The sequence below is a fragment of the Ochotona princeps genome, chromosome 15 (genome assembly GCF_030435755.1).
Source record: "Ochotona princeps isolate mOchPri1 chromosome 15, mOchPri1.hap1, whole genome shotgun sequence".
Classification (NCBI taxonomy): Eukaryota; Metazoa; Chordata; class Mammalia; order Lagomorpha; family Ochotonidae; genus Ochotona; species Ochotona princeps.
In genome coordinates this window covers 30,102,215-30,122,841 of record NC_080846.1, presented here as the reverse complement: position 1 = coordinate 30,122,841, position 20,627 = coordinate 30,102,215, and the positions used below count along the sequence as shown (strand labels likewise).

At 45.0% G+C, this 20,627-nt stretch overlaps 1 pseudogene; it reads right to left on the bottom strand.

Moving 5' to 3' along the window:
* Positions 1-270: 270 nt before the first annotated feature.
* Positions 271-19,979, bottom strand: LOC101530357 (small nuclear ribonucleoprotein E-like; annotated as a pseudogene).
* Between the last annotated feature and the right edge of the window lie 648 nt (positions 19,980-20,627).

The following is a 20,627-nucleotide window of genomic DNA, read 5'->3' as shown; positions in this document are numbered from 1 at the left end:
ACCACTGAAATTTGTCTGATGAGGTGAGGGTTGAAGGTATAACAGCTTCCCATTGTACACTGTCATGTCAAGTTAATTTTAATTTTTTAATCATATGAAAATTTTAATAAAAATCCCACAGTGTTTATTGTCTTCTAGTAATAACAAAAAGGCAACCAAAACATTACACACGTGTTTTAGAACTATATTCCCAATAAAAGGACACACAAAAAATCAAACGGAAAAACACTGTGTTGAGTTCTCAATAATTCCTCACCTCATTGATCATTTCTAGCTGGAGACACTTTGTAACAAAGTAGTATTACTTCCTTTTAACATGATCCCACCCAGTTGTTTTCTTTACTTCGTTTTAGAATGAATCTCTTCTGCATTATCTAGTACAGGTTGCTTGATGTATTCATCAAAACCAGTGCTGCAGCCCTCTGTCTGCCTGTTCACGTGTTCATACAGCCACACCTGAATGCAAGATCAAGTTTGCAGGTATCGGATGGACTGAACCATCACGTCCTGTGCTTTCTGGCCCTGGTTTGCCACAGCAGAATCTCACAAAAGACCACATCAGACACACATAGCTCCCGTGCAAGCAATGTCAAGTTAATTTTAAAACATGAGTTAGGGGTTCATCAAATGTCTGAGGAGAAAAGAACTGTCCAGAAGAAAGATTCATGTGTCAACATATAACCCTTCCCACCTCTGCCATTCCCCTTTTGACTTTGTACTGTGAGTGGGACTGTGTATCTGTGTAACTATGGAGGAATTTCCTGGAAGAGTGCTATGATCTGGTTGAAGCAATTTCACAGGAATATGGTAGATGAGTTTTATTAAGTGAAGAGAAAAGTCTAAGGATTTTAGCTTTGGGAGATCGAGTTCTCCACCCTTATTGTGGGTTGGAATGGTGGTCTTGCCTACCCAGGGGGCTCTGAAGAATAGTTGTGTGTGAGAAGCAAATTTAGAGAGGAAGAATAGCGAATCAGTGTCCCAAAATAAACATTCTATCTTAAGCCTTGCTGACATCAACAACAATGGCTTTCCCCTGGCTTAGCTGGGAGATGCCTCATAATTTAACCTTTTCAAGCTATCATCATGTTTAAAATGGGCAACATGAAGGACAAAAAAAATACAACAACAATAATAAAATGACTGATAGTTATTGAGAGCTGATTTAAAACATCCTGCTAACTAAATAGGTACTATCTTTAGCATCTTCATTTTGCAGAAAAAGGAACAGAAAAAAGTTATAAAGGAACTTACCTCTGGCTACAGAACAAATTAGGGACATTCTAGATGCCTGTTCAGCTCTCAAACACTAGCCAGGATGCCTCTTGGTTACTGGACATTCAAAGTAAAGTCTAGGCAGCCTCTCAGTGGTGGGTGAAAACTGGATGTGTGCTGTGAGTTTCATTTCCTGCTATTTTGGGGGAAACAATTCTTGATTGTGTTGGCCTGTTCTATGTAGTAGCATTAGCATGTCAGCTTCCCTAACCGCCAGGTATTTCTTGGTCACAGTGACCTCCTTAACCCTCTACCCATGCCTGTTTCTCAAGACCCTTTAGGAGTGTGCTTTTATGTAGGAATGATGGTAGATTCCTCACGATGGAGCCAATCAAACTGGAAATCTGACCAAGGGCAAGGGCTTGGGATAACCTAGGGACTCTGGGCAAGTTTTTCAAGTTCTCCAAGTCTCTGGCTTCCTCATTAGGATAATTAAATTGGTTCTTTAGATTCCATAAGATTTTGGCAAGTAGCTAATAGGTTTCTTTTACTTTAACAGTGCTTTAAAATAATCAAAATAGACTTCTGTGCCAGTTACAGAGAATAGTCAGAATGAGCTGCCCACAAAGAACTTGGCACCTAACAAGGTGAGTGGGACCAACCAATGACCTCCATAAGGACAGGTGTGGTGGTCTAGCAGGTTGAGTTACACTTTGAAACCCTCACAACTCATGCTGGAGTGATAGTTTGAGTTCCAGTGACTACTCTATTTCTGATCCTGTTCCCTGCTTCCTGGGGAGGTAGTGGGTGGTGACTCGTGTGCTTGGGTCCCTGCTACCCATGTGGGAGATCCAAATGAAGTTCTTGGCTCCTGCTCCAGCCTGGCCTGGTGTAGGCCATGGTGATCATTTGAGGACTGAACAAGTAGAAGATCTCCCTCCATGTTGCTCTGCCTCCCTCCCTATCTCTGCCCTTGAAATAGAAAAGATAATTTTTAAAAGTTACTTCCATACACAATCAGGTGATATCACAATTTATTTTATGTGAAGTGTGGTCCCTAGCCAAGAATTCCAGGATGTTAAAAATATAGAATTGTAGGCTCCATTATAGATCTATTGCATCAGAATCTGTCCCAGGAACAGGAACCCTAAGTGGTTCAGATATACATGATCAGGATTTCTGCTCATACAGCCCATAGGAGAGCATGTGATCCCATTTCAACAATCATGGACGTATTCTGGAGAAAACAGACCTTGAAAATACAAGTAGACGTTTTCAACAACAGCAAAAAAGAACCTACTAGATAGGACTAGAGAATTTTTCCTTTTGGAATAACTTCTCAGTTTGAAACATAGCAGCTCTGGGAGATATCTTCCAAAAGGGATAAAAATTTACATGTGATCACGGTATAAAACAACCACCCAAACTTGTTGGAGAAGTAACTAGGCTACCCCCAGAACTGAGTCTGTTCATCCAGGAATCCAATTACTGATGAAGAAGAAGAGGTAATTATTGAAGCGCACAGAATAAGGAGCTCAACAGCTATATCTTAATTGCCAGGCTTCCTGAGAGGGGAGGGTTGAAGGTTCTTAAAGACTGTGTTGAGGTTGAGAGGTAGGTGTTTGGCATGTATCCAGGTTCCTGATTCTCAGCAGCCCTCACGACCTTTCTTTGGTTGGCTTTACTGGGCTCTTTAGGGAATTTTCCTGATAGCCCAGTGGGCTGCTGTCAGTCTGGGACCTATATGCAGGTGACATGCAGTCTCTATCCTGGACTGGAAATCCCTGAAAAGAAAGCCCTGGAGACAATACCAGCCATCAAAATGTTATCTATTGGGAAAGCAAGTGGCCTCCTGAATCAAGCAATTAGAACCTGGTAGGACCGGCTGTACTGCTCAGTTCAGTAAGTTAAGGTTAGTAGGTAGTTGATTTGCTATCAGAAAGGCAAAGCAAGGACACTTTAGGCTAAGGGAGGGCGGCCAGGAGGCTAGGGCCTGATGGTATCGCATCTGCATTTAAGATGATGAGTTTTATTCTTGGAAGCATTGGGAGCTTTCAGCTTCCACATTTATGTTAGATAAAATAACTTCATTACTGAAGACTATTATCACTCAACTCATGCATGTTCTACATATGTGATTGAAGGGTGGGGAAAAAAATCAGGTTTATCCTTTCCCTGAATTTTGAACCCAAAAGAGTCTAGATCAGAATTCTGGGGAAAAATGATTTTTCCTGTGTAAACCTGGGAAGTTATTTAGCCTGTCTGCTTCTCAGTTTCCAGATCTGTAAACTGGGGTCTTAATGGTACTATTTCACTGGTTTATGATAGAATTACTAGAGAAACACAGAGAATATTAGTAGCACTGAATGGAGAAGTTTATTGAACATTTTTGATAATTAGTGGCTTGGGTGGAGAGATTAACTACAATTTTTAAATAGGTTAAACATTTCTGAAGACCCTTCAAGATTCTTTTTTTTTTTTTAAAGATTTATTTATTTTTATCACAAAGTCAGATATACAGAGAGGAGAGACAGAGAGGAAGATCTTCCGTCCGATGATTCACTCCCGAAGTGACCACAACGGCCAAAGCTGGGAACCTGGAACCTCTTCCGGGTCTCCCACGAGTGTGCAGGGTCCCAAAGCTTTGGGCCGTCCTCGACTGCTTCCCCAGGCCACAAGCAGGGAGCTGGATGGGAAGTGGAGCTGCTGGGATTAGAACCGGCACCCATATGGGATCCCGGCGTGTTGAAGGTGAGGACTTTAGCCGCTAGGCCCGACCCGTCAAGATTCTAAGATCTCCCTACATCTCTTCATGGTATGTTAAGTTTGGTTGAGGTCCATGTTTCTTGCTGATTACAGAGAGTAAATATCCTTGATGCTATCTAGGGGATCAGCCCAACACCTTTTTAAAAAGATCTATTTAGGGCCCGGCGGCGTGGCCTAGCGGCTAAAGTCCTCGCCTTGAAAGCCCCGGGATCCCATATGGGTGCCGGTTCTGATCCCGGCAGCTCCACTTCCCATCCAGCTCCCTGCTTGTGGCCTGGGAAAGCAGTTGAGGACGGCCCAATGCATTGGGACACTGCACCCGCGTGGGAGACCCAGAAGAGGTTCCTGGTTCCCGGCATCGGATCGGCGCGCATCGGCCCGTTGCGGCTCACTTGGGGAGTGAATCATCGGACAGAAGATGTTCCTCTCTCTCTCCTCCTCTGTGAATATCCGGCTGTAATAAAATGAATAAATCTTTAAAAATAAATAAATAAATAAAAAGATCTATTTGGGGGCCCGGCGGCGTGGCCTAGCGGCTAAAGTTCTCTCCTTGAAAGCCCCGGGATCCCATATGGACGCCGGTTCTAGTCCCGGCAGCTCCACTTCCCATCCAGCTCTCTGCTTGTGGCCTGGGAAAGCAGTCGAGAATGGCCCAATGCATTAGGACCCTGCACCCGTGTGGGAGACCCAGAAGAGGTGCTGGGCTCCTGGCTTCGGATAGGCTCAGTCCCAGCTGCTGATATACAGAGAGGAGGAGATATACAGATATACAGAGAGGAGAGAGAGAGGAAGATCTTCCATCCGATGATTCACTCCCCAAGTGAGCCACAACGGCCAGTGCTGCGCCGATCCGATGCCAGGAACCAGGAACCTCTTCCTGGTCCCCCACACGGGTGCAGGGTCCCAAGACTTTGGGCTGTCCTTGACTGCTTTCCCAGGCCACAAGCAGAGAGCTGGATGGGAAGCGGGGACAGAAACCAGTGCCTATATGGGATCCTGGCACGTTCAAGGTGAGTACTTTTGCCACTAGCCTACCATGTCGGGCCCAGCCCAACTTTTTTTTTTAAATTTTCAATTCATGCATTTCTGTCTCATGAGCTAGAAGGACTATGAGAAAAGCATATTGCAAACCATCTCTGTTAGAAAAAATAGCTATTCTCTTGCCAACACCACTCCAAAACTTTGTCACATATGCTGCCTGCAGTTTAGACATTCTTGCTCAAGTGTGTATTGTTAGCGTTGGTGAGTCTTTCAAAGGGACAGGCAGCCCAAGTGCATCGGGATAGCTGTAGCTAGCCTTCAGAGCATGACAGCTGCTTTGAAGCTGTCCATCAGCCAAATCACCTCCTTTCTATCCTGCTGGACTGGCTGCTTCGCTGTCTTCCTGTTCCCATTCCCTTTCATTACTGTACAATGTGTTGTTTCACCATGAGGGGAGAATAGAACACCTGTTGTAAATCTCTGAGGATTTTGTTCTCTGTTTACTGTAAAGCCAAACCAGAAACCCTCACTGGCAAAACCAGCTGCGTCTCCCATTTAAACACAAACCGAAAAGTGTCCAGAGAAAGAAGTGACTTTAGCAATGAAAACAGCACACTGGGGGTGGGGAGACGCCAGAATCCATTTTCAAGATTCATAAGCCCCAAACAAGTCACATTTTAATGAATATTAAATGAAATCCTTCTTATCCATGGGACACAAGCTGTATTTTCTTATACACATTTCCACGGGATGCCTCTTCTCTGAAACTTCCATATTCTTCTCAAAACCATATGCATGGCAGTGCACTACAGTAAATCTGCAAGAACTAGAAAATGTATGATGGCTTGATATTATGGAAATTGTATCTGTTTCCTTTAATATGTCAGTTTTATATATGGGGGTATCTGGCAGGGAAGAACAGGAAATGAAAGCAGTGTCTAATATTTCTTTTTTTTATTCATTAATTAATGTATTATGTGACAGTTTCATAGGTACTGGGATTCTCCCTACCCCTCCCCAAACCCTCCCACCATGGTGGATTCCTCCACCTTGTTGCATAACCACAGCTCAAGTTCAGTTGAGATTCCCTCATTGCAAGCATATACCAAACATAGAGTCCAGCATCTTATTGTCCAGTCAAGTTGAATGGCTTCTTAGGTATACCCTCTCTGGTTTGAAGACAGAGCCAGCAGAGTATCATCCCAATCAATTAAAAGCTCCAACATACCATCAGTAAAAATTTACATCATTATGGAATTAATTGACATAGTAATGAGTAGCCAATATGTTAAAAATAAATGCTAGTTCTTAACCACCATCTGTGACCACCTCATTGACATTTCAATTTTAGTTTATACATAACACATAACATACATAACATAACATGTTATACATAACATCATATCATCTTAAATTAAGGCAAACATGTGGTATTTAACCTTTTGGGATTGGCTCATTTCCCTTAGCATTATGGTTTCCAGTTTGGCCCATTTGGCCACAAAGAAAGCAGTGTCTAATATTTCAATGACTTTATCCTCAGTTTGAGATATTTGTGATTTTGAAAACCAAGCCAAATTTGCATAGAGAGTCAGATGTGGGCAGTGTCTGTCTCCAGTGTCCTTGGTACTTCTGTCCCAAGTTCCTCATTTCCCCTCAGTTCTGACTGCCCTGTGGAGAGCCAGCCTGTCTCTCCTATCACCCTCAGAGGTCACCCATGTTGACTGTTGGTATTTTGGAAGATAATTTGCATTTGAAATTCTACTGATTGATTAGGAGAGATTGGCGTATTTGGAGAATGTCAGGAGTTGGGGTTTGGTTGGGGAAGGGAGTGGGGGCGGCATCCATCATGGTGTGTTCTTTGTGCCAGGAGATGTGTAGTACAGGAGCCCTGGGGAAGATGCTGGGCAAGTTGGTTTCACCGTGCTTCTGAAATTATACTGAGATGCTAAATGTGAACCTGTGTGCCTGGTCTGGCCGAGGGTGGAACAGACATAGAAGCAGTCCTAGAAAGGAAGCCAAGCCCGACTGAGGAGGAAATGGACTGTTACAAACGCTTTCCTGAGGCATGGTGGAATTCCGTGCTGGCAAAGGGGGTGTGGTCAACTTGAGTGACAGACGCATACTTCCACTGTTAGAACTGGAGCACAATTTAAATCTACAACATGTTACCTTCCAGATTGGCATTTCTACAACCTAGTCTGAATATTTCTAGAACTATTCAGAACTTTTTTTTTTTTTTTTTTTGGTGCAGGTTGATAATGGTGTAGATCAGGCTGTTGCCCCTGGACAAGTCAGGTTGCTAGACTTTATTTATTTTATTTTATTTTATTTTTATTTGAAAGGCAAATTTACAGACAGACAGACAGACAGAGAGAGCTAGAGAAGTCTTCATCTACCAGTTTACTCCCCAGGTGGTTGTAGTGGCCAGGGCTGAGCTGATCTGAAGTCAGGAGCCATGAACTTCCTCTGGTACTTCTACATGGGTATAGGTTCCCAAGGGCTTGGGCCATCTTCCACTGCTTTCCAGGCACATTAGAAGGGAGCTGGATCGGAAGTGGAACAGCCAGGGCATGAACTGGCATCTGTATGGGATGCCAGCGCTATAGGCAGAGAATTAGCTTGTGATGCCACTATGCCATCCCCAGGTTGCTAATCTTTTGGCATGTTTAGATGTACTCTTCTATGCTGGGAAAACTCTTGGGTCTCTAATTTGCGAATTGATACACATGGTGGTAAGAATATAGGATTCGAGGGCCTGATACAATGGCTTAACAGCTAGATCCTCATCTTACAAGCACTGGGATCCTATATGAGCACTAGTTCATGTCCCAGCTGCTCTACTTCCTATCCAGTTCAGAAGTGGAACAACTAGGACACAAACTGGTACCCACATGGGATGCCAGCACCTGAGCAGAGGCTTAACATACTATGCCGCTGTGCCAGCCCCAAGAGTTGTACCTGAGCACAGTAAGTTGAGTGGGCATTTAATGAGCCCATAGTAATGTACTACACTAAGGGTGCCATATCTTTGCAATCCTACCAGCTGAGAGTTGTGTCTATGTCATTGAATGTTCAGTTTAATATAAGTGAGATTAGTAGAATTGTCTTACACGGGGATGCCATGACTGTGCCCTAGCACACTCAGCTCCCTTGTCTCGGGCTGCCAGGCCAGATGCTGGGGAACAGGCCTGGGAGGCTCTGGTTCCTCTGTGCCCTACCTTCTGCCCCGAAACACAAACAGCTGGCATTAAGATCTTTCTTCCTCCAGAAACAAGTGAGTTACATTGGCCGACACAGTTCACTGACAGTCAACGTGAGCCATCAGCTGGGTGGGACGGTGGTTTGTGCAGAGCTCCAACCCACCTGGGTACCTTCTGCATTGTGACAGCACTAAGTCTGTGAGCTGTATTGTTGGTTGGGCTGTTGCTAAGAGCCAGATATGCTGCTAGTCATTGTAGCTCTGTGCTCTCATTTAATCCTCACAGCTACCCTCTGAAGGGGGAACTGGGACAGAAGAGCCAATCGCATTTGCCCATTGTCTGAGTAGGCATGTGGAAGGGCTCTGACTCAAAACCCAAGGCTGGCTGTCTCCAGTGGCTCACATGTCTGGCAAGGAGCTCCATAACTGAATATCTCAATTGCACCATAAATTGTTCAAAGAACATCTTATTTTATCCACTTTCTAACAGCCATCAGCATGAGGGGACTTCAGAAAGTTCATAGAAAAATACAACTCCAAGTTACAAGCACTGGGCCTTGCGGTAGCCTAGTGGCTAAATCCTTAGCTTGGATGTGTTGGGCTCCTATATGCATGCCGGTTCCTGTCCCAGTTGCTCCACTTCCCTTCTAGGTCCCTACCTGTGGCCTTGGAAAGTAGTTGAGGATGACCCAAAACCTTGGGACCCTGCACCCACATGGGAGACCCAGAAGAAGCTCCTGGCTCCTAGCTTTGGGTTGGCTGTTGCGCCCACTTGGTGGGGAGTGAACCAGTGGATGGGAAATTTTTTTCTCTGTCTTGCCTTCTCTCTGTAAATATGACTTTGTAAAATTCTCAATAAAAATAAATAAATCTTAAAAAAAAAAGGCAGGTGTTTGGGATATCCACGTGCTGTGTTGCAGTGCCTGGGTTCACATCCCATGTCTGCTCTCGGGTCCGGCTTCTTGTTAGTGCCCAACCTAGGAGGCAACAGTGACAGCTCCATAGCCTGAGTCCTTGCCACCTGCGTGGAGGAACTGGCCTGCTCTCCTGGATTGAACTTGGCCCGGCTGTTGCTGTGAGGAGTCAGATGGCTAACAGGTAGTTTGGGCCTCTGGTCCCTGGTGAAATTACTTTAAAGTATAAAACCTTGGGCTCAGCATGGTAGCCTAGCGGCTGAAAGTCCCTGTCTTGAACGTGCCTGGGATCGCATATGGGCGCCGGTTTGAATCCCCACAGCTCTGCTTCCCATCCAGCTCCCACCATTTGCTCAGGTCTTTCTTCCCGTAGAGCTCCCTCCTGTCACTATGGCAGGGGAGCTCTCACTCAAAACTCGCTTTGCACACTGAAATTGTCCTCATGACAATTATTTCGTGTGAGTTAAAAAGTTAGGTTACTGTCATTTTTTTGCTTTGAAATCCCCGCAATTTTGTGAACATTTGAGGAGGCAACCAGTAGATAGGAGAATTCTGTTTTTATGTATCTCTCTTTCTGTTCTTCAAGCAATAAAACAATATTTTTGTTCCATAGAGATTTATTTATTTGAAGGCAGAGTTACAGAGAGAGGGAAAGATCGAGAAAGAGATCTTCCATCAGCTGTTTCACTCTCCAAATTGTTACCACAGCCAGAGCTGGCCCAGGCCAGTGTAAGGAGTCAGGAGCTCCATCCAGGTCTCCCACATGTGGGTCACAGGGTTCCAGGTACTTGGGAATCTTACTGCCTTCCCAGGCACATTAGCAGGAAGTTGGGTTGGAAGTGGAGCAGCTAGGATTTGAATCAGCTCTCTGATGTGGGATGGCTGAGTAGCAAGCAGCAGCTTAACCCACTGTTCCACAATGCTGGCCTCAGAAAAGAATTTTTTTAAGTTGAGTAACACTTGCATGAACTTCTTGATGACTCCTCATGTCAGATAGACTCAGCAGTACTTGCTACTCAGTAGAAGTCCAGAGAGGTGATTACTTCAGGGTGACTGGCAGCAGCGGGGAACGCAATGCGTGTACTGAGTGGTTTTATTTTTTTCACGGACTTTGCCTGAGGCCAGGGTTATTTTCCTGTTCTAGAGCTGACCTCCGTGTGCTCCCTGGGCCAGTTGGCTTCAGTTGCTGTGGTGGTTTCACCCTGCCACTTCCCGGCAGAGTTTCCAGCCTTAGTATTCTGCTCACATTTGACTTCTAACGAAGCTTCCCCTCAGATCTCCTGCCTGTGTGAATAAGGTTTGATTCTTCACACACGGCCCTTCCCTGTCACAATTCCATAGTTGCTGCTTTCTGAGCTCTGGCGATCTCCACCAGAAAGGAGGAGGAGGAGGAGGAATTTACAGAGAATGGGGGAGGCTCTGCGTGGAGGGGTGATGGTGGGGGGAGCTCTCGGCAGGGTGCTGTTCACTGGCTGGGGAAGGTGGGGGAGGGCTGAGCTCCCTTTGAGGGAGCCTGGGTCGTTTCCTAGGAGCTTCCTGCTGGACGGCCAGCTGCTGTGCTGAGGTTGGCAGGTACCAGGTGTGGCCAGCAAACAGACCTGCCTCACAAGCCTGGGTCCTTTGAAGTGCCACAGGAATGTCACACTTCAAAGAAAGCTCCCTGCAGCTGTCACCTGGCTATCTCCTGGGAGGTCAGAGAGTTAATATTCAACCCAGGCTTCCCACCTCCACCAGCCCAGGATGCATGGTTTTCTTTGGAGCACAGGACTGGAAAGCATTGATCCTGGTTTCTCTTAGTCAGGCCTCAGTGCTGTGTGTCTTTTGATAAAAGATCCATTGTACACATCTGTCCTATAATAAAATAAGTAAATGAGCTGTTTTTTTTCTTTTCTGAATAGGAGTTATTTAGTAATGAAATGGGAATTTGCAATTACTACTAGCAGGAGTTTAATTGTGGATCTCATTTGTAAAGAAAAAGATGAGTGAGGCTTTGTGCAAATATGGCACCTTTTATCTGAGCATCACAATGTGTTGCTTGCATTAATGACTTCTTAGTGATCTGCTCCGATAGGCACTCAATTTCCGTTTTAAAATTTCCTTGGGCACCCAGCACTCTAGGGCTGGGGTGGACAGCCAATGTTTATTTATAAATTGCAGCAAGATGGATGTAGATTAGATCTAAAAGAGGACTTCCTGGTTGTGATGTTATTACATGCTGACCTGAAATGCCTTGGCAGTTTTCAAAGGCTGGCACCCTTTTCTTTGCCACACCAAACCATCATCTTCCAGCAGAACGAGCTGAGGCTTCAATTTAAACCCAGTTAGTAAAGCATCACAGGAAAGAAAAATAGGGTTATGAGTGACTAGGGAAACTCAAATTCTGAGAGGCTCCTGACTCCAGAGCCCAGTTCAATAGCCTAGTGGCTGAAGTCCTCACCTTGAATACTCCAGGATCCCATATGGACGCCGGTTCTAATCCCCGCGGCCCTGCTTCCCATCCAGCTCCTTGCTTGTGGCCTGGGAAAGCAGTCGAGGACGGCCCAAAGCCTTGGGACCCTGCACCCACATGGGAGACCCTGAAGAAGCTCCTGGCTGCTGACTTTGGATTGGCTCAGCTTCAGCTGTTGTGGTCACTTGGGGGAATGAACCAGTGGATGGAAGACCTTCCTCTCTGTGTATCTACCTTTCCAATAGAGATAAATATATCTTAAAAAAATAAGAACAAAACTCTGGACTCTAAGGCAGCAAGAAAGTGTTTAGTTAAGATCAGATTAAGTTTTGCCTGGAGTAGCTTTTGTGGTGGTTCTTATTCTGTTTTTCATCCCTCCCAATCCAACACATCCCAATGAAGATCACAGACTCTGTTTTTTAAAAATAGGATAGACATGTGTTTCAATTCATATTTTTGTCTAATGCTGCCAGGAAAACCAAACCAGTTGTCTTCGTTTTCCTTCTGCAAAATGCAAAGGAAAGAAGTGAAATGGACATTTTTACTTGTCAAATTAGCTCTTCTGCTTTATGGTGATACTCAGAGTAGAAAAAGTTATGGGAAAGCAAATACTTCTCCACGAGACTAATGGGCGTGAAGATTGGTGTAACTTCTCTGAGGGAGCAATTTGGCAACTTCATTTCAAAAGCCATTAAAATGTGTATACGCGTTGAGCTGACAATTTGACTTGAAAGCATTTATTCTAAGATCATCATAAAGCAGGTGCACAAATATTTATCAACCAGGATATTCCTTAAAGGACTGTTACATGAGAAATGGAATAATAATTTTCTTTTTAAAAGACAATTTATAACCTTTGGCGTATGCAAAGAAATAAGAAACAGGCATTAAAAATGATGCTGTGAGCATGGCCCTTTGACCTGGGGTTAAAACACTTAGGTCCTGTTTGGGGGTAACTGTGTTCAGTACTCAGCCTCAGGCTCTAGTTGGTGACTCCAGCTCCCTGCTAATGTATGCGGTGGGAGAGAAACACTGTGGCCCACATGAGCGAGGATCTGCCATGGACATGGACTGAGTTCCTAGCCTGGTTTTGGCCTGGCCCAACCCTGGTTGACATGGGCATTTGGGAGTGAACCAGCAGATTTGAAGTCCATGTCTGTCTCTGTTGGATACATTTGTATAAATGGATGCTTTCTTGTTGTTCTTGGCTAATACCTTTTGTATAGAGTTCAGTCCTCAGAGACAAACCTTACCTTGAAAACAGGCTTGCTTGTGTGGACAGAGACTTCTGTCAAATTACTTGAAAACGTTAAGTTTTGCAAATTGGCTGAAGTGCAATAGATGTATTTAGACAGAGTTAACTTTAACAATAGCATGAGTGTGTCAGGCATATATAATGTGAAAAAAATTACAGGTAATTTACATATGCATTTGGTAGCCTCTAGCTTCCCTGCTGTGCTTCATAAGAGCCAATACCAACCTCAGTTAAGCTTCGGGTTTCCATATGAGTACCTGATACAATGGTCAAGCATTCTGGAGTGTGTGTTGTTAGATTCACGGGTAGAACTGTTGTCCCTTCCTTGCCTGGGCCAGGTCAGCTCAGGGCTCACACTGTTGGGTTTTAGGCAGCTAGTTCAGGGTCATGAGCTTGGAAACCACACCTTCCCCACCCACATAATGGCTTGTGCCTACCTGTGATGCTCACCTATCATCACCTGGAACCTGACAAGGGGTGATACTGCATTGTTGTGTAACCACTCATCTTGAAAGGCCCCATAAAGGGCCATGATAGAGAGGAGAGCGCTCTGTTGGCCATGTGGTTCTGTCGCTCTGGCACTCTCTTGGCCTCCCTGGTGCCTGATTGTTCTCTGGCTTCCTGCGAACAGACGCTGAGGACAGGTAGCCCTTGTGCATGGCCCCTGCATGTCTGTATTCCTCACCTTCTGCTTGGGCGGGACAGTGAAGATGCGAATGCTAAGATGCTTTGTATTTCGAATTTGTGTACTTTCAAGAATTCCAGGAGAGGTGAGGTGTAGCTGTAATGGGATGTGGATAGAGAAGCCAGGGAAAGGTGAATGTCTGCAGATTTGTAAGTGTGTCCAGGTTTTTTACTGTATGTCCTTTACATCGCTGGGGAAGTTGGAACATAGGTCATTAGTAAAACAGACTGAGTTCAGGGTTAAGACCATTCCTTCCATTTCAATTAAGATTGGATTGCCATTTGCTAATTTCTAGTGGGCCCTGTTATTACCAAGCTTGGATAATAAAGACTCCTTAAGACATCATAGACTTGTCTGGCATTTGCACCGGTCAGGATACTGTCCACCTGCGTGTCTGGAACCACCTGGAAGCTGAGAGATCATCAGCATTTGCTTTCTTCTGGCTAGCAGCCAGTGGGGAATGAGGGTCTAGGGGTTTGTTCAGAAGGGCAATGAAGAAATATTGAAGGAAAAGAAAAAAAAGCCCTACATCTGGATTTAGGAGGTTGCATTTTAACCAGACTGCAACATATTGAAATGACTAACAATATGAAAAATGAGGGCCCAGATGGTGGCCTAGCAGCTAAAAGTCCTCGCCTTGAATGCCCTGGGATCCCATGTGGACGCCGTTTGTAATTCCAGCAACTCTACTTCCCATCCAGCTCCCTGCTTGTGGCCTGGGAAAACAGTTGAGGATGGCCCAAAGCCTTGGCACCCTGCATCCACATGGGAGACCTGGAGGAAGTTCCTGGCTCCTGGTATCAGATTGGCGCAGCACCAGCCATTGCATACACTTGGGGAGTGAATCATGAGACAAAAGGTCTTCCTCTCTGTCTCTCCTCCTCTCTGTATATCTGCCTTTCCAATTAAAAAAAAATAATAATTTTTAAAAATTATGAAAAATGAGAAAAACTGCTACAATACAACTTCATATACCCTGTAGTATTATTTTATCAAAAAATACACATGTGGTACTCTGCTTTGCATGTACTTCCTCCGATAAGGGTTCATATTTTGGGAGCTTCATGCTTGATGTGTCAATATTACAAAGTAGTAGAACCTTTAAGAGGTAAAGCCTTGGGCCAGCATGGTAGCCTAGCTGCTGAAGTCCTCACCCTGCATGTCCTGCGATCCTGTATGGGTGCCAGTGGGAGACCTGGAAGAAGCTCCAAGCTCCAGGCTCCTCGCTTCAGGTTGGCTCAACTCTGAGCACTGTGGCTGTTTGGGGAATAAACCAGTGGTTGGAAAATCTTTCTCTCTGTCTCTCCTTTTATCTCCTTTTATCCTTTCCAATAAAAATTAAATAAATCTTTAAATAAAGTGTCTAGCCTTGGGGTATTTTGTTATAGTAATGGGAAATTAATATAAATTCATGTATATTGAAAATAGTGACAGTGGCTACAGAGTCTGAAGTCATGACCTTGGAGTTCCATGTATGTCTCGCACATGGGTGGCAGAGGCCCAGGTACTTGGGCTGCTCTTTTCTGCTTTTCCAGGAGCGTCAGCGAGAGTCGAATCAGAAGTGGAGCAGCCGGGTGTTGAGCCAGTGCTTTTCTACACCTGATGCCAGCACCATAGGTGGTGATTAACGTGCTATGCCATATGCTGGTCCCTAATCTTTTATTGTCTTACATTGTTTTTTTTTTATTAAAGATTTATTTATTACAAAGTCAGATATACAGAGAGGAGGAGAGACAGAGAGTAAGATCTTCCGTCCGATGATTCACTCCCCAAGTGAGCCGCAACGGCCGGTGCGCGCCGATCCGAAGCCAGGAACCAGGAACCTCTTCTGGGTCTCCCACAGGGGTGCAGTGTCCCAATGCATTGGGCCGTCCTCAACTGCTTTCCCAGGCCACAAGCAGGGAGCTGGATGGGAAGTGGAGCTGCCGGGATTAGAACCTGCGCCCATATGGGATCCTGGGTGCGTTCAAGGCAAGGACTGTAGCCGCTAGGCCACGCCGCCGGGCCCATCTTACATTGTTTTTATAAGATACACACAAGAATATTCTCATCACTGTTTTATTCACAGCTGCCCTGCCACGTCCTGAAATGGTATCTAGTGTTCAGCAGACTCTCAATAACACCTGTTGGGTGAATAGCTCAATGAATGGCTGTTAAAAGGCATCATTTCCCTTGGGAATGGAGAACCCTCTAGAGGTTTTAAATTTATTATTATCAAACTGTTTCAATATCCTGTTCTTACTACATTCACAAGTTGGGTTTTGCTAACCCATATCCCACATTGGAATGCTTGGATTTGATTCCTAGCTCTTGCTGCTGACTCCAGCTTCCTGTCATTGCAGAGCCTGAGAGGCAGTGGTGATGGCTCAAAGAATTGGGTTCCTACTATGCATTTGAGATTTCTGGAGTAAGTTCTTAGATCCAGACTTGGGTCCTGAGGTTCAGCCCAAGTCCTGGAAAGAAGTCAGTGCAAGAATTTGAAGTAGAAAAGTAGAAGACAGAAGCTCTCTTTCCCTTTCTCTGTCATACAACTAAATGAAATGTTTAAATACCACCTATGACTTTAAAGATTTATTTATTTATTTATGTTGGAAGGACAGATTTACAGAGAGGAGATGCAAAGAGAAAGAGCTCTCATTCACTGGTTCACTTCTCCAAGTGGCCACAACGGCCAAAGCTGAGCTGATCCAAAGCCAGAAACGAGGAGCTTCTTCTGGGTCTCCCACTTGGGTGCAGGGTCCCGAGGCTCTGGACCATCCTCTACTACTTTCCCAGGCCACAGGCAGGGAGCTGGATGGGAAGTGGAACAGATGCGACACGAATAGGCACCCACATGTGATCCCCATGGATGCAAGGCGAGGATTTAGCCACTGAACTATCATGCTGGGCCCCCCATCTGTGAACATGGATACCTTGTTTTGTGATTGAATGGTCTCTCCTCCCTCACCCCCAAAAAGTGGTTCTGTAGGGAAGTTTTTAAATTTTTTCTTTCTGCTGTTAAGGGTTGATAATTTTAGTTTGTGGGATGAGCTGGCTTTAGAGAGATTCACAGGAAAAAGAACATAGCAGATTTTTTGGTGAGCTTAAATATAGGAGTCAAACATTCAGTATGACAGTCAAAGGCAGGCTAGACACTTGAAACTTACATGGAACAGACAAAGGAAAACTTACAATGAAACCAACAAAGGGATGGATGTGGTGACTGATTGTGCAGGCTGAGAAAAGAGGTGCCCTGTGAGGGTCACTTTGTCAGAAAGAAAAAGTCTTTCAAGTAGCAACCACTCATGAGAGACACCTTCTCCCACTTGGGTATCGGGACCACAGCCTCTTTCTGAGAGAAGATCTTCCTAGGTGGAAGATGGGGTATTTAACCTTCATGATGTCTGCTTTACCTCCTAATTTCAGTTTCTTCTAGTGTTATAAATGGTTTTTGCAAAAGAATAGTCTTTTAGAGTTAATTGTGTTTACAGTTGCTCAAAATAGCCATCTTGAAATATGCCAAGGTAATAGGCACTGAGCTAGTTTGTTTTGGAGCCCTACAGTGACTTCTTGTTAACCGACACAGTGTCTGGCTGCTGACCCCCCAACTACCCTCCCACCCCACCTACTGTAGTCAGCCTTTCCTTGGAGGGTGGAGGAGTCAGGGCTGTGATCAAGAACTTGGCTGTTGAACCCAAATATAGCCAGAGGTCACAGAACTGTATCCGTGAGCCATAATTGCCCATGAATTCGTTGTCCCTGGCCACTAGGAAGGTATTACCATGCATTCGTTGAGAAGGTTGAGTAGCCCTTCAGATACGCAGTTCAAGTGGGGTAAATTTCTGTCCCAATTAATGAACCTGTGTTGGGATTCAAGTGCCAAGGAAGCCTAAGTCTGGTTTTATTCAGGTTCCATAATTAATTCTAGCCCAGTAGTTGATTTCCCAAGTTTTATACTCTTCCATGGCTGGGCTTTAACCATTGAATTAAAGATGAGGGTAAGAGTGGATAATGCAGTTATAGATTCTTGTTTCCTTTTCTTCCTTATGGGATTATTTTGATGAAGGAATCGGGTGAAGTAGGATTAAAAATTAGAAGAGGTCTGTCCCCTTGTGGCCTTCTGTCCTGGAAGCTTTGGCAACTAATTATCTCAATCTCCTATGGGAATTTAGTTGAAGATTGACTGGTAGACCGAAACTTGCGTTGTCCTGACCCAAAGAAGAACGGTTCTACACCTCATTAAATATCTTTGTGGCACTTTCTTTCTCTCTCCTTTTGTACTTACATCCCTCTTAGGAATGGCAACTGTCAAATTTGATGATTTAACAATACTGCGGGGTTTGTGGGAACTGAACAAATTGCTCAAACATCTAACATTAAAATAAGTCCTGGCTTTAGGCCTAAAATAAGTCACTGGGCGCCCAATCAGAGATGGGCAGCAAGCCCAGGCTAATGAGACAGTCACTTGCTAGGTCTTTCCTTCCAGTTTGGTTTTCATGGACTCATTTGTGCACAAGTCCAGAGTGTATACAACAGGCTAGTACTCTATAACTTGGTGCTGCAGGTTCCTATACAGAGTGGGAGTATCATTAACACACACCCATCCAGGATATCCAACTGACAAATTCCTAGTTAAAAGCAATCAGTTGGGTTTATTTATTTATTTTAAGATTTATTTATTTTGTTACAAAGTCAGATATACAGAGAGGAGAGACAGGAAGATCTTCCATCTGATGATTCACTCCCAAAGTGAGCCGTAATGGCCGGTGCACGCCGATCCGAAGCCAGGAACTTCCTCTGGGTCTCCCACGCGGGCGCAGGGTCCCAAAGCATTGGGCCATCCTCGACTGCCTTCCCAGGCCACAAGCAGGGAGCTGGATGGGAAGTGGAGCTGCCGGGATTAGAACCGGCACCCACATGGGATCCCAGGGCCTTCAAGGCAAGGACTTCAGCCGTTAGGCCACGCCGCTGCAGCCCGGGTTTATTTTTGTACTTATTTTTTATTTAAATTCTTTTGAGTCTTTTATCTATCTCCAGTTTGTTTACTATTAGAATCTGAAATGTTATTTTTAAAAAGATTTATTAATTTATTTTATTGGAAAGGCAGATATACAGAGAGGAGGAGAGACAGAGGAAGATCTTCCGTCGGATGATTCACTCCCCAAGTGACTGCAATGGCTGGAGCAGAGTTAATCCGAAGCCAGGAGCCAGGAACTTTCTCCAGGTCTCCCATGCGGGTGAGGGGTCCCAAGGTATTGGGCCATCCTCGACTGCTTCCCCAGGCCACAAGCAGGGATCTGGAAGGAAGTGGAGCTGCCGGGATTAGAACTGGTGCCCATATGGGATCCCGGGTGCGTTCAAGATGAGGACTTTTAGCTGCTAGACCACGCCGCCGGGCCCTGGATTGTTTTCAACAAGCCATGTATATGTTGTCTTCACCTGAACACTTTTCAACTGACTTTGATCTATTTGGGAAAAACGGAATCAATGGTGTGAAATCTTTTAGGTCAAGAATGTTTTTCAGGATTTTTTCATTGTGCTTTGTAACAACTATTTCAGGCTGAGCAGATGGGAAAGAATAAAGTTCCAGAGAGTCGAGATCAGTACACAAGGCTGGATGCTACCATCGGTCAAAGAGTAAGATGCCAAGTCTCTGTTCAGTAACTTGGAGGAGACTGTCTTTCCTTTTTTCTTCCCTCTTTCCATCCTGCCCTCTCTCCTTCCTTCCCTCCTTCCCTCTTTCACCCTCTTTCTCCCTTTCCTGCCTATCCTCTCTCCTTTTCTTACTTTCTTTTTCACATTTATGTATTTAAAAGGCAGAGTCACACACAGGAAGAGAGGAAAAGACACAAAGAGATGTTGCATCTGCTAATTCATTTTCTAAATGGTTGCATCAGCTAGGGCTGGGTCAGGCTGCAACCAGGAGCCAGGAACTCCAGCTCAGTCTCTTATGTAGGCGGGAGAATTCCAAGCATTTGGGCCATCTGCTGCTGCTTTTCCAGATGTATTCACAAGGAGCTGGATAGGAGGCAGAGCAGCAGAGATTTGATTTAAACCAGCCCCCCAGTTTGGGCTGCCAGGGTCACAGGAGGTACCTTACTTATTGTGCCACAATGCCCAGCTTCTAGTACATTTCCTTTTTTTTTTTCATGGCAATTACATAGTTGATAGGATGGAACAGATTGAGGATTAGGGATAAATGGGTAAAATCATTATTTCCAAATTTGCTATTTCATGTGCTCGCTTCAGCAGCATTTATACAAATTTGCTATTTCTTCTTGCTTCCGGCGGAAGCGGAGAGATAAAGGGGGAAGTCACACCCAGATTCCCAAATGTCCCAGTACCCAGGGATGGGGAACCGCCACCCAATATCCACCCAGGGTCTCAGTGTGGTACATGTTCCGAGGGTTCTGCCCCAGTGCTTTGGATAGTTTGGAAACGCTGTCAATTTTGGTGTTCAAGGATACTGCAAGCTTCCCAATGTCCATTGGCTGATTGGTCAAACTCAAGTCTACATCAATCCAGATTTTTGCTGTCATTGTTTGGCTGTGATGCTCATCCAATTTGCTCTGTTCTTCTTCTGCTATGGTACCAAATGGGCTGCCATATTCTCCACGTGTATCAGGGTCTGTGTCTATTGCTCCACCTTTTTCACTGAGAAAGGCATATTCTTGCTGGTGGTACCAAGGCCCCGAGCCTGGCAACCTGAGCTCTGCCAGATGCCCCAATCCTGGGGCTCTTGAACCCAGCACCCACTTCACAGGTGGGCTCAAGGGCCCGGAACAGGTGACCAGAGTTCTTCCAGATCCTCTGCCCCTAGGGGCTCACAAATCCAGCACCCACTTAACAGGTAGACCAATAGTCCTGGGCCAGGTGACCTGAGCCCCGCCAGATCCCTCATCCCTGAGGATCACAAACCTGGCACCCCCATGCTGGTGAGCTCAAGGACCCAAGCCAGGCAACTCGAGCCCCGCTGGATCCCCCAACCCCAGGGCAGTACATCTCTTACAGCCCAAACCAAACTGATCAGTTAGTCTTTACAGCTTCCCCCTCCCCAATTCTTTTCCAATTAATGAAATGTTACTAAATTTGAAAAAAAATAAGAATGATAAGTTGTAATTCTCATTATTTCAGAAATTTCAACATTGTGTTCATATAGGAGCAGCTATGGCTTGTAACTGGTGTCT